The sequence below is a fragment of the Aquarana catesbeiana genome, linkage group LG01 (assembly GCF_042186555.1).
Source record: "Aquarana catesbeiana isolate 2022-GZ linkage group LG01, ASM4218655v1, whole genome shotgun sequence".
NCBI lineage: Eukaryota > Metazoa > Chordata > Amphibia > Anura > Ranidae > Aquarana > Aquarana catesbeiana.
The window spans coordinates 955229908-955243436 of NC_133324.1; the positions used below are offsets into that span (position 1 = coordinate 955229908).

Genomic DNA, 13529 nt, shown 5'->3' on the forward strand with positions numbered 1-13529 from the left:
CATGTTTGGTATCCATGTACTCGGCCTAAGATCATCTTTTTTATTTCATCAAACATTTGGGCAATATAGTGTGTTTTAGTGCATTAAAATTTAAAAAAGTGTGTTTTTTCCCCAAAAAATGCGTTTGAAAAATCGCTGCGCAAATACTGTGTGAAAAAAAAAAATGAAACACCCACCATTTTAATCTGTAGGGCATTTGCTTTAAAAAAATATATAATGTTTGGGTGTTCAAACTAATTTTTTTGCAAAAAAAAAAAAACAACTTTTTCATGTAAACAATAAGTGTCAGAAAGGGCTTTGTCTTCTAGTGGTTAGAAGAGTGGGTGATGTGTGACATAAGCTTCTAAATGTTGTGCATAAAATGCCAGGACAATTCAAAACCCCCCCAAATGACCCCATTTTGGAAAGTAGACACCCCAAGCTATTTGCTGAGAGGCATGTCGAGTCCATGGAATATTTTATATTGCGACACAAGTTGCGGGAAAGAGACTTTTTTTTTTTTTTTTTTGCACAAAGTTGTCACTAAATGTTATATTGCTCAAACATGCCATGGGAATATGTGAAATTACACCCCAAAATACATTCTGCTGCTTCTCCTGAGTATGGGGATACCACGTGTGAGACTTTTTGGGAGCCTAGCCACGTACGGGACCCCGAAAACCAAGCACCGCCTTCAGGCTTTCTAAGGGCGTGAATTTTTGATTTCACTCTTCACTGCCTATCACAGTTTCGGAGGCCATGGAAAGCCCAGGTGGCACAAACCCCCCCCAAATGACCCCATTTTGGAAAGTAGACACCCCAAGCTATTTGCTGAGAGGTATAGTGAGTATTTTGCAGACCTCACTTTTTGTCACAAAGTTTTGAAAATTGAAAAAAGAAAAAAAAAAAATGTTTTTTCTTGTCTTTCTTCATTTTCAAAAACAAAGGAGAGCTGCAAAATACTCACCATGCCTCTCAGCAAATAGCTTGGGGTGTCTACTTTCCAAAATGGGGTCATTTGGGGGGGTTTTGTGCCACCTGGGCATTCCATGGCCTCCGAAACTGTGATAGGCAGTGAAGAGTGAAATCAAAAATTTTCACCCTTAGAAATCCTGAAGGCGGTGATTGGTTTTCGGGGTCCCGTACGCGGCTAGGCTCCCAAAAAGTCCCACACATGTGGTATCCCCATACTCAGGAGAAGCAGCTAAATGTATTTTGGGGTGCAATTCCACATATGCCCATGGCCTGTGTGAGCAATATATCATTTAGTGACAACTTTATGCAAAAAAAAAAAAAAAAGTGTCACTTTCCCACAACTTGTGTCAAAATATAAAATATTCCATGGACTCAATATGCCTCTCAGCAAATAGCTTGGGGTGTCTACTTTCCAAAATGGGGTCATTTTGGGGGGTTTTGTGCCACCTGGGCATTCCATGGCCTCCGAAACTGTGATAGGTAGTGAGGAGTAAAATCAAAAATTTACACCCTTAGAAATCCTGAAGGCGGTGATTGGTTTTCGGGGCCCCGTACGCGGCTAGGCTCCCAAAAAGTCCCACACATGTGGTATCCCCATACTCAGGAGAAGCAGCTGAATGTATTTTGGGGTGCAATTCCACATAGGCCCATGGCCTGTGTGAGCAATATATCATTTAGTGACAACTTTTTGTAAATATTTTTTTTTTTTTTTTTTTTTTGTCATTATTCAATCACTTGGGACAAAAAAAATAAATATTCAATGGGTTCAACATGCCTCTCAGCAATTTCCTTGGGGTGTCTACTTTCCAAAATGGGGTCACTTGGGGGGGTTTTGTACTGCCCTGCCATTTTAGCACCTCAAGAAATGACATAGGCAGTCATAAACTAAAAGCTGTGTAAATTACAGAAAATGTACCCTAGTTTGTAGACGCTATAACTTTTGCGTAAACCAATAAATATACGCTTATTGACATTTTTTTTACCAAAGACATGTGGCCGAATACATTTTGGCCTAAATGTATGACTAAAATTTAGTTTATTGGATTTTTTTTATAACAAAAAGTAGAAAATATCATTTTTTTTCAAAATTTTCGGTCTTTTTCCGTTTATAGCGCAAAAAATAAAAACCGCAGAGGTGATCAAATACCATCAAAAGAAAGCTCTATTTGTGGGAAGAAAAGGACGCAAATTTCGTTTGGGTACAGCATTGCATGACCGCGCAATTAGCAGTTAAAGCGACGCAGTGCCAAATTGGAAAAAGACCTCTGGTCCTTAGGCAGCATAATGGTCCGGGGCTCAAGTGGTTAAACAGAAATGTAAATTTTCATCGCCATATGCTCAAAAAAAAGGTATATGGAAAAAAAAGCAACTCTTAAAATGTTTTGCTTGCAAAGGAGAGGATCACATAACTAGGTTTTGTTTAAGGACTAATAATAATATACAAAAGAGATTGTATTATCCGAAAACTATGCCAAGTTTGAAGTTTATTCTGTGTGCTGGTGTAGTAATTTGAGGTATAGAGGCCATAATAATCAAACTAATTTCCCTTTTAAGACCCAAATGCAAAGATTGCAAACTGAAAATAGTCCATTAAGACAGGAAAGGTATCATTATGTACCATATAACACTGTGAAAAACAATGCTAGCAGTCCTTAAATGAACTGCATGGATGGTAAGGATTTTCTAGTTAATGTTTCTTTGCTTTAAATAAGGTTATGATTTGAGGTTTAGAGATTTGGTTTTTCATTTTTTATTTTGTTCAGGTGGAACATTGAGAGGTTTAGTTCACCTGAAAAGGGAGATAATTAACAGCTTTGTACTCAATTAGCTACTGAATACATTTTAAGACAACAGAGAGTTAGCTGTAGGCAATAGATTTTTAAATTAGCAAAGGATGTAGATTTGTATGGAGAATTAGTGATTTCAACCCGAGTATGGTCAAAATTAATGCTGTGAAGAAAACAGAAAACAAAGGAAATCTTGTGTCTGAGGAACAAAAGAGGGACACGTCAATCTTTTCTTCTTCATCGGGTGACATGGGATCTTCCTTTGTTTGTGAAAACAGGATCCTATATCATGACTCAGACGGATTTTCTGTATTACGTTATTCCACAACACCTACAGGTGGAATTCACTAAATTCAACCATGAAAGTTTAGGTCACATTAAAGAGAAATTCTATTGAGACAAAATAGAAGAGACGGTAGACAGTGTAATGAAGTCTTGTCTAATCTGTGCACAAGTGAATCCTAGATCAAAGGGTCAAAACTCTATCGAGATTCTTGCAGTACGCAAAGATATTTTAACAACTGCTAGGATGTTGATTAATCATGTTTTTCCAGTTCGGGGTACCAGCAAACCTCAGTAGTGACAGAGGATCCCATTTTATAGGTAAAATCATGCAGGTAATGTGTAAAATCTTGGGAAAAGAACAGAGATTTCATGTACCATATCAGCCACAATCTGCAAGTATTGTTGAACGGATTTATAGAACTAATAAATCTAGAATAGCAAAAATGTTGTTAGACAGAGGAAATACTTGGGTTGATGTTGTTCCATTCATTTTAATTAGTGTAAGAAGCACAGATTCTGCTGCTACAAAGTATTCTCCTTTTGAATTAATGACAGGAAGGAAAATGCCGCTTGCGTTTCCCCATGGACCTCTTTTGTCTACACCCCAAAGGGAGGCAATAGAGAAGTCAAAATGGTTGCAGATGTTACAGGACAATTTGAACAGTATTTTGCCACATGCAGTTACTTGTATGAAAAAAAATGGTCCCTCCACACATTTCTACGTTTGCGTTAAAAGATCATAATTTCTTTATATTACAATATTCCTTGTTTAGGAGATTAAGAAATAATTTGTATATATACTAATATGTAGTATTTGTTTGAGATGTTTAAAGAAACTTGTATTGTATAAGTTAAATGGTTATTCCCATAGCTCATAGCCCCACCCTTAGGAATTTTAGAGTGAGTGACACCCACCTTTTTAGAATAGAGGGAGGAAATACTGCTCATTCAAAGTTCCCGGTTTTTCTGTGGGACTACAAGACAAAAACTTTTAAAGTAGCCTGAATAGGTATAGGAAATAGGAGGGGTTTGGTTTTTTAGGAGTAGAATGTTTGTAACAGAGTTTTTGGGCAGACACGCATTCCAGCAGATGCTGCAAGAGACTTTCTCTGCAGCATACACAAGACACATATACAGCATGAGAACTGCTGTTACATACACACACATCTGATTCTTGTAACATTGTTATTTTATTATTAAAACCAAAATTATCTTTCCTACAAGATAAGTGGTTTATCAAAAGTGATGACCAAGAATGAAAAGGTTTATTTAAACCAAAATTAGATGCTGTTAGCAAAAGTCTAGACAGAAAGTAAAATGGCGATCAAAGAGTTGCCACGTCTAAGGCCACACCCAGAGATGGTGAGATACATGTCACAGGCGGAACTAAAGTTTCAGAAGAATTGGACCATGGCAAAGTAATTGAGAAGGTCCATTTGACATCTTGGATGTTCAAGGGGCAATGGTACTAGTTCAAAGACTTTTCAATTTAGTGAAAAAGCATGTAGATATAAAAATATGGGTACAGCAAATTTAATATTCTGAGATAAATGATGCTGCTTTTATTTTTCCTAGGAATGAATTATAAAAATTTAACCAAAAAGAAGAAAAGATGTCAGTTCAACAAAAGAAAAAAAAAAGTGTTAAAGAGAGAAGATTTATCATCACAGGATTCATCTTTTCCCTAGTGACAATTTTATCTGTGGTAAAATATATCACAAACCGTTCCAGCTATGCAGAGGTTAACAGGATTGAAGATTTAAACAAAGTCATTACATTATTCAGAAACAAAAGAGATCTAGACAATAATATAAAATGTCTATCACTTTTGTCATCTATATTGATATCAATGCACAGAAATCATGATTTTAGATATGTTGATATTAATACAGCACAAGATGTGTATGGATATGTATGTGTAGCACCAGGATATGATTGAAATACAATTGCATACAGCATTCATAGCAATAATATTGAAGTCAATGGTAAAGTAGAATCTAAAACAAATTTTGTTAAAATGCAGGGATCTTATAGACTAAACAAAACCGGAACTTTTGAATGTAATATATTGTGGAGGAGTTTCTGGTCTATATTTTTAAAAGGTAATTATTCAACAATTTGGTCTGGAGATGTTACTAATACTATGTCAAGATCTGATAAAATAATTAATCCCTTAGATCAATATTATTACCCATTACAAAGTTTTGTAAAAATATTAGATCCAGAATATTTAAATGTAATTGGAGATGAAAAAGAGGACGTTGTAAGAACATAGGATTTTACAGTAACAAGACAATTGGCTCAAATAAGGGTTAAAATGAGTATTTCTGTGGTCAACATGATTATTCTAGAAATGTATATTTTCCCACAGTCTTTAAAAATTATTGAAGACAAAGATGGTTTGCATTGGATATGTAAAACAGAAATATATTTATTTACCTCAAGATTCATTGTTAACGTGGAAAAGGAACGGTGAATTTTTGGGTAGTTTTCTTCACAGTTCTACTATCATAAAATTCATAAAGGAATTTTTGGTAGTGTGAATTGGATCAATAATACTTTTGTTTATCAACAAATGAGCGTATCATTGAATGATACTGGTATATATGAATGTTGCATATCAATAGGAAATTATCCGATGAAATGTGCTAAGGCAAGTGTTGTTGTAATGTCTCCTAGGAAAACTCCATGTGTTGGTAAGAAAAGTGTTTTTGCAAATCTATTTCAGATTAACCATTTCCAATCCAGAACTCTTGAGAGAGGGAAAGTTTGTCATTATATTATGGAACTTTAATGTTTCAGAATGGGAAATTTCCACAATGTCAAGGACATTTGGTTAATAAGGAATTGGGTATTGAAAGATGGTTTGGAATTAATAGTAGAAATCATAACAGAAATAAGTGTGGTATTGTTGAAGGTATTTTAGGAGGGATTGGCACAATTGGGAGTATAACAAATAGTATGGATATTAATACTTTAAAGTCTGATCTTGTAACAGCTGGTTTAGGGGGTAGTAATGGGATAAAATACAGAAAAATTTTAGAAAAAATGGTTATTAAAACGGCTAATATAATGGGTTCATCTATATTACATCTTCAAAATATTACTCTTGATTTAATGACAAGTGAACAACATCCTCATATAGTCAGAGCATGCTTAGAGATCCAGACTGAATATTCTACTAATTTTAAAATAATTGCGAAAGCATTTCAGAGTGTAATAACCCCTCTTGGCATTTTACAGAATTTACCCAGAGAATATGTATATGCTATAAATCATACAGATGTGTGGGTAAATAAATGGATAGGATGCAAACAGGATGTTTGTTATAGTTCTTCTATGATTCCAATAGCGGGACAAGAACAAATTTTGGTTCCAATCACTGTCTTGGGATTACCTGTCAGCAATAGACAATTATTATACTATAAATTACAGTATACAGATTTTGCATTTAACAATGAAAATTCTGAATTAGAACAATTAGATCTGTCATCACCTTTACAATTTCATTTTAAAGTTATCTGTTTACCTAATCAAGACAAAAGTATATTTCATTCTTGTTACCCTGTTTCCCCGAAAATAAGACCTAGCGTGAGTGTCGGTGATGGCTGCAATATAAGCCCTACCCCCCAAATAAGCCCTACCCTCTTTCCCCGAAAATAAGCCCTACCCTGAAAATAAGACCTACAAGGACTTTAACTAGGGCTTATTTGGGGGGTAGGGCTTATATTGCAGCCATCACAGACAATCACGCTAGGTCTTATTTTCGGGGAAACAGGGTATCATAATCATACATTATGTTCAGCAAGAATAGAAAAGTTGAAACAATTTCTGAATTACTCATGTAGATAAAAAGGTTTGTTTTCAGATGTCAGATACAGAAAGGGTTAAAACTTTTTTCTATTCTTGTACAAATACAGAAAACCTAAATCAAGGCTTGTATTGTATAGAAGGAGACATTGTAGCAATAAGTATTAATGGGTTTAGAACAAAATTTAACAAATATGCTTATGAAAAATATAAGTGCTCTTCCCACACAATACAATATATCTCAGATAGATGAATTTCCTTGGGAAGAACGGGCAAATGTAATTCAGAAGGATAAAGGTTTATTGATAGCTTTGGTTAAGGAACTGCAGAATTCAGAAATATTGTTTAAACATGAACAAGGTAATTTGCAAGAGATATCACATCAATGGTCAGAACTTTCAGGAAGTAATTGGTGGAAAAATTCAGTAATAGTGTATCAATTTGGGGAAAAACTTCAATAAAATCAGCAGCAGGAAATATTTTATCACATCCTATAGTTATTCTTTTTATTATTATGTTATTAGTGGGAATGCTTTAGCAGTCCCACTATTGTTATTCGATTTTATTGTTATTAATTTTATTCTGTACGTTTTTTGGCTCTGCGTAACTTCTGCATACTTTCAGCTATTAAAACCATTCAACTATTAAAACGTTCGTCTCTTTCAGCTGATGATGGGAATTTTTCAATTTTTTTCTACCATTTATACTTTTTAAAATATTAAGCTTTTTATCACTTTTTTTTTAACATTGAAGTCAATGGGAGCATGCTTCAGATCCTTAAAATCTTCTTCCGCTCCCAAAAGTTTCAGCTCCTTCATACTTTCACCTACAGACACCAAACAAACTTTAATATGTTCACAAAATATTCAGCTACCTGGCTATTTCTTTTCAGTTTGATATCTTTTACAGTTTTTGTGAAAAAGTTTGTTTAGAGGTCATTTCAGGAAATTTTAGCCATTAGAGTGTACTGTGTTGCTTTTGTTGCCATGGTTACCAAAGCTTCTGTTATACACAGGGGGGGAGGTGGCTGGAGCATCTCAGCTCTGATTACAGAGCCCGGGGGAGGGGACAGACACACCATGTACTGATTTATAATAGAGGAATATGATAGGGCAGTTTTGATGGGGCAATTCTGATGGGGCAGTTTTGATGGTGGCAATATGATGGGGCAGTTTTGATGGGGACAATTTTGATGAGGCAATTCTAATGGGGCAGTTTTGATGGCAATATGATGGGGGCAGTTTTGATGGTGGCAATATGATGGGGCAGTTTTGATGGGGCAATTCTGATGGTGGCAATATGATGGGACAATTTTGATGGAGCAATTCTGATGGGGCAGTTTTGATGGGGCAGTTTTGATGGGGCAGTTTTAATGGGGACAATTTTGATGGGGACAATTTTGATGGCAGTATGATGGCGGCCATTTTAGCAATTTAGCTATTCAGCATTCCCACGCATTTTCCCCAGGAAATGCATTTTCCCCAGGAAATGCATTTTCTAGTTCATTATATTCCAGTTATGTTTAATGTTTAGGATGAAAAAATATTATCGAATTAGAAATGAAATCAGGAAAGGGAGATGATTTATTACAAAATAAGCTTAAAAGAAGAATGGGTTTTGGTATTGCAGGATCAGTTACAAATGAAAATACATTTGGGGTTATTGGATCAAAGTCAGAGTGTTTGTGACATGGATGATGATGAATGAATTAAAATTTGAAAAATATGATTATTCATATTTCAGAGGGGAATGTTATATTCTTAATATCTACATTTTTGGCTTTATTATACTTTATTCAGAGTATGAATTCCCTATAATTGTATGAATGGCAGAATTAGAGTTAATAACCTCCAGAAGGTGACTTTTGTACTGGGTCCACAAATATCTAGAAACTGTCAGGATTTTTACGGATATAGTAAATATATGTTTCTAAGGGTATTCCTATGTTAATGATATCTTGACATGGAAAATGTGTGTTTTCTGTAGATTGGCTGCCCCTTACCCATTTCCTGTGAAAATGGAATTTCACCTACATCCTGTGTAGAAGGAATTCCACTCTTCATGTGTCTGTATCTAATTAGAGATGCTGTTCATATTACTTACTCTTTTGCCCCCACCCTTGTCAATAGTAAAAGGGGAGGTGATATTGGGAGTAATTATGGGAGGGTTTAGTTTTTGGGTGCGAATTCAAAGCACCCAGTTTCTGATGTAAGGGAGAGCTGAAAGATGTTCAGTCTCTTTGCTTCCTGCCTGCTCTCCTCGTCACCTCTATTTCAACACACAGGTTTTTCTTCAGCATACATAGAGTTAAATCGGCCATCTTTAAAGGCACATGGTCAAATGACTTTAAGAACTCATTTCAGATCTTTGAAACAAATGAACTATACTTGAATCTTTTTGATCATATATGAAGCAACACTAATTATGAATGTACTATTTTGGCAAGTATTTTTCAAGTTTTTGTGTGTACAATAAAACACAGTTTGATTTAAGCCGACTCAGACATAATTACAGAAATTTGTCTCACAATCAGTCATCATTATTGAAAGCTTTTGTTATATCAAGCTTATTATTACAACCACATGTCTCTTAAGCCCCATACACACTATTAGATTGTCTGCAGATTTCTGTCTTCAGATTCACCAAAAGCATGTAGTTTAAGGGCCTGCCTGATTGCAAAAAAATTGAAACTCTTTAGGTTTGACCCTTACAATATATGGTTTTGGTCAATCTGAAGACAAAAATTTGCAGAAAAACTAAGTGTGTATGGGGTCTTAGCCAACATTTCTCCGAATAAGGAAAACTTTTTTTCTTCAAAATTGTCAGTCTTTTTTTGAAAAAACAAACAAAAAAAAACTTAGAAGTGATTAATTACCACCAAAAGAAAGCTCTATTTGTGCGAAGAAAATGATAAAAAATTTCACATGGTTACAGAGTAGCATGACTGTGCAATTGTCAAAGTGTGACAGCGCTGAAAGCTGAAAAATGGCCCAGGCAGGAAAAGGGGTGTAAGTTCCCAGTACTGAGGTGGTTAAATATGATATCTTCATTTTTGAGTAAACTTGTCAGTTACATACCACAAGTTCGTATAGTTGTGATAACAACACGTGCCCTTTTTATAGCAAACAGCATAGAAATGTTTCTTGTGCCACTGTAAAATAATTCTTGATTCATTAATTTAGTAATGGTGGCACTAGTAGCCTTGTCAATGCTGTGGAATGTACACTGTGCAATAAACAATGTGTGGGATGCACTTTGAGACCTCAGAACCAGGATTAGCAAACATTTCCATGGTGCCTCATATAGTAATAACAAAAATGTGTCTAATGTTCCTAAACACTTTTAAATACGTCCATTGTGGCAATATGGTATCTCGTTGTCCTGGGTTTAGAGAGAGCTAAAATAATCTCCACCACAAGCTCCTTGAGCGGGAGGTTTAGTGGCTATTTAACCTCCAAACCAAAATGCTTCTAGGTATAAATCATCGTTATGATGTGGACCTTTTTCTTAAATGACTGTTGATAGATGCATATATATCTTCGGTTTTCATTTTTACGTGTGCTGTGATAAAGACTATTCACCGAAACACGTTAGTCACTGTATTTACTCGCTGATATGCAATATTAAAGAATACCAAGTATGTATTCAAAGCAAACTCTGGCCACATCCATGTCTTGCCCATCAATGACCCAGAAGATAGGTGGAAGCAGTAGGTGGTCCGGGTGGCCAGTTCCAATGGCTGGTACAACTATAGACATCAGGCTGAAGTGTGCCACACTTATCCAATTGTCAAGCAGAAAGGCATCCCTAACGAGCAGATCGTAGTGGTGATGTATGACAATATCCCAGATAATGAAGAGAATCCAGCCAAAGGAATCATTATAAACCTGAATAGAAAAGGCGTGTATGCGGGAGTGCTGAAGGACTACACAAATAAGTTTCTCACTCCCAACAACTTTCTGGTTCTGAGAGGTGACGCAGAGGCGGTGAAGGGAAAAGGATCTGGGAAGGTGATTAAGGGTAGATCTAAGAACCATATCTTTATGTACTTCACTAATTACAGAGCTCCAGGTCTGCTGGCCTTTTTCCCAGTGATGACTTCCACTTCAAGGAACTGAACAAGACCATTCAGTACATGTATGACAAGAAGTACAAAAAGATGGTTCTATACATCGAGGCCTGTGAATTGGGCTCCCTCATAAGTCACGTACCCAAAAACATTGACATTTACTCCACCACAGTCACCAACCCCCCACGAGTCCTCTTACACCTGTTATTATGGCGAGAAGCGAGACACAAACCTCTGCTATCTTTACAGCGTCAGCTGGATAGAGGACTAAGAAGTGGAAGAGCTATCCAATAAGACACTTACACAAACAGTTTTTACTGGTGAAGCAGCACACCAATACCAGTCATGTAATGCAGTATGGGAACCACACTATTTCCAAGATGAAGGAGAGCAAGTTCCAGGGTAGAGCTAAAACAGTGGCCCCTCACATGCTGTTGTGAAACTCGTCAGCTAATTTGCTTATCACTTCATGAGACCCGGGATGTACTGACCAGGATAAAGGCCCTACAGGAAGCCAAAGCCTTGATAAAAGGAATTGGTAAACCTGTATACTCTGTGTGATATGTTCTAATGTTACTATTTAAAGGCTCGCCAGGTTGGGTATTTCCTTGGAGGGTGTTTTTTATGCTATTTTCAAAGTAAAAAAAAGTAAACCAAAAAAATAAATATGTGCACTGCTAGTACACTGTAAGGTGTGTGTTTATGCGGGGGGTGGTAGGAGGTTATGGGGAAGGGTGTTGAGGTGTATACATTTGAAAATAAAAATGAGAAAGCCTCATTCAAATAGAAAATAAAAAAAATAAATAAAAAATTAAAAAAAAAAAAAAACTTAACTCAGTGTAAACTTTCCACCTATAGAATATTGTTTCAAAGGAAAGTGTCATGTAGCTGCAAATGCTGAGAGATTAACCAAAGCAACTCAAAACTGTAGGAAATATTTATTGTTGGTAGGTAATAGTGATAAGGTCAGGGATTTAATTTAGAGTTCTCACTTAATATGATGCCTACATGTAAATCTGTTTTGAATGTAACTTTTTGGCTGTTGAACTCAATTGAAGCTGCTTTTGTTTTCTTGTAACTGTATTGCCATGGTGTTGAAGCTTGTGTTCGTAGCCCAGGTGACTCCTGTTGTTGTTTACCCTTGCCCTTTGTGGGGGGGCTGTGCTGATGCTATTGTTTGTATAATTGCCTATAAAAGGCCTTTGAAAGAAGTAAAGAGCAGCAGTCCATTATGCTCAGAACTTTGATACAGACATACCTGACTCTGTGTCTTAATTCCTATATGAAGCAATAATTAGACAAAGCAATATAAAACTATAAGCAACTTATTTAAAAGTTGAACCTAACATTTTGGCGCCTGAACAGGGACTCACCGATGATACTACACGAGGTGGACGAACGCGGCTGACGGAACAAAAAGGAATAGGCATTCCGGAAACCACAGATCAAAAAACCTGGCCAGGTAAGAAAAAGCTTTATTTTTCTTATATTCTGTGCTCCCCTGATTTGTGCCTATCCTTTCTGTCAGTTACGGTTCTCCTGGTTTTAAAACACCAGCCTCTGTAGTGGTGAGTCTAGAATTACTGCATATTTTAGTTTATATTGCTGGAATTATTCGTTTGTTTTTGTTATCTGTGTTTGTTATCTGTGTTTGTCTTGTCTGTCTTGTTGAGAAAGTGAATGAGCCTTGTCAAGGATGGTATGAGTTAGAAGGGGATTGCCGAACTAAGCAACGGAATGCGCCTTACCTCACATGATTGGGAACTTGAGGGCTTGTGAGCTTGGGGGTCTGACGCTTATGTATAACCTCACATCTAACTCATAAACCATAGACGGGTTGAGAGTATAAGCCCTGTCTGCTCCATAAAGCAGGGATAAGAGTGTATGAGAGGGATTCCCAGATACGGGGAGGGTAATGAAGTCTCCATAAAGCCCGGAGATCTAGTCGGATACCTGGCCACTTAAAGGAATGCTTGTATATGTTGTAGCCGCATTTTTGTATATGTTGTAGCCGCATTCTGGTTTGTTATTGGGCTAGCATATAAAGTAATTATTTGTTTTTGGGCTAGCATATAAAGTAATTCGGTTTCAGAAATCTCATTCCGGAAGAGGTTTCTACTATTCTAGAACCCTAGGAGGAAGGCAACGAGGAACTAGTGTAACTTAGCTGGTTTGTTATTGGGCTAGCATATAAAGTAATTATTCATTCTTGTATATGTTGTAGCCGCATTATATTGTACACTAAGTGTCCCACACTCTACCTAGGCAGGACTGTTAGAATGGGCCAGAGGAACACAAAACCCCATCAGGGAATTGTGGCGCACTATACGGTGCCACAGATAATTAAGAACATTTATGGGAAAACCGAAGCACAGGACTTAAAGGATGTCCTTCGTAAATTTAAGGTGAAAGGAGCAGCGGGCTTAGACCCGGATGTATGGAGTGAAATAAAAAGGGACAGACAAGGAGAGGTGTTAGAGAAGCAATGGATGCGTCAGGTTCAATGCTTAATTAAGGTCTCAAATAGAGCGAAAGAAGAGGGGTGGAAATATAATCCAGATTGTGATGGTTGGGATATGAAAGATAGAAGAACAAAAAATGTCGAGGCTCCCAGCTCAGCCATC

The 13529-nt window shown here is 36.6% G+C and overlaps 1 pseudogene; it reads left to right on the plus strand.

The window, feature by feature from the left end:
• LOC141128383 (legumain pseudogene) overlaps nucleotides 1-11848 on the plus strand; it is a 30467-nt pseudogene extending 18619 nt beyond the window's left edge.
• Nucleotides 11849-13529: the final 1681 nt, after the last annotated feature.